Below are 1,751 nucleotides of genomic sequence, written 5' to 3'. Positions count from 1 at the left end.
CACGAGGCACCGACTGCTACACACGTTAAGGCCATGCCCGCACAACATAGTTTGGGTCTTTAAGTCATGTTGTGCAAAACATCCCTTTGGGTTAGAAAAGCATTGCAATTGGATATTTGGCCCTCAAAGTACAATCATTTTCACTTAAACCCCGTATTTCCATTTTTTTAGGTATTTTTCATAATGTTTCAATCATAAAATATTAGAAAATATCAAAATATGTTGGAATAGTCCAATATATTTTCAGAACATTCTATCAACCTTTGGAAGACATTCGAAATTTAGTTTTCAGAAAAATACATTAAAATAAATTTTTCATAGTTTTTTGAATTTAATATGTTTTTTAATATTAAAAAATTAATAAAATAAATAAATATTTATTAGAAAACTATGATTTTTAAATGAAAATAATCTTTGGAATTTTCTCTAATTTCAAACCAAGTTTCATTTGATTTGGATATTTGAAGCTCAAAAAATAGTCCGATATACTTTTTATGGGGGGTCATGTCTCCTTTTGGAAAGGGCCAAAGAGCATAAGAGCTACCTTGAGGGAGGGGGGTGCCACTCTCCCCAGGAGATTTTTGAGGGGCCACATAGCAGGGCACCAGACAATGAGTAGGCATGGTAGGCATGGTAGGCAAACCCAAAACCCATGGCATGGGAAAAAAAGTGAAATGGCACATCGATTTCGAAGAGTTGGCCCTTGGTGTGCTCTGAGGTTTGCCATTGCGTGCGGATGGATGAGCATGGCTGCCTACCTTGCATGCCATGACCCCACAGCTGCTATCACATGTGCCAATCGTGCACATCATGCCCAACAAAGGTGCACGTCCTTGAGAATGGTAAGCCCTTCTATCGCACAATGCTACCCCTTCTGCCGCACAGCATTACCTGCCACCGTGGGCTACTGGTCGCACATGGCTACCTGCCATGCGCTGCCACACCCCCACTTCTACTGCCACATATGCCCGTTGACTCACAGCATGCCCAATGAAGGTATGGCATGTGAAAACATGTATATGGTGCGTCCGTCCCGTTGGTCAGCCCCTCTGTCGCACACAATTGCTTGCCATTGTGTGCTGCTAGGCACGCATGGCTGCCTACCTTGCACTGTTGTGCCTCCACATCTACAGCCACATGCGTCTGTTGCCGTACACCATACCCAAGAGTGGCATGGCATGTGCAAAACACCTGCATGGTACATCGGTTTCAAAGATTTTGCCCTTGATGTGGGTTGTGGCCTGCCATAGCGTGCTGCTCGGCCCTTATGGTTGCATACTATATACCTCTATGCCTCAACAGTTGTTGCCACCTGCGCTCGTAGCTGTATAAAAAGCCCAACAAAGGCTTGGCATGTATGTGAAAATAAGTATATATGGCTCATCAGCCCATCTCCCGCACACAACTGCCTAAAACAGTGTGCTGCTGGGTGCGCATGGCTCCCTACCTTTCGCTACCATGCCCTCACAATTACTGCCACATGCGTCCATAGTTGAACGGAATTTTCAAGAGGCATGGCATTTGAAAACAACTAAATGGCCAATGCGTCCCGATGTTCAGTCCCTCTGCTGCACACCGCTGCCTGCCTCCCTGGGCTGTTAGGTGCATAAGGGTTCCTGCCTTGTGCTATTGTGCCCCCACAGCTGCTGCCAGAACCTGTAGCCATATGGCATGCCCAAGATAGGCCTGGTATGTGAAATTCACCATCAAGGCACGTTGGCTCCGATGACTGCCTTTGCTGTGTGCTGTGG

This window comes from Macadamia integrifolia, chromosome 14, assembly GCF_013358625.1.
Source record: "Macadamia integrifolia cultivar HAES 741 chromosome 14, SCU_Mint_v3, whole genome shotgun sequence".
Taxonomy (NCBI): domain Eukaryota; kingdom Viridiplantae; phylum Streptophyta; class Magnoliopsida; order Proteales; family Proteaceae; genus Macadamia; species Macadamia integrifolia.
The sequence above is the reverse complement of the archived record's forward strand: the minus strand, read 5'-3'. Positions refer to the sequence as shown.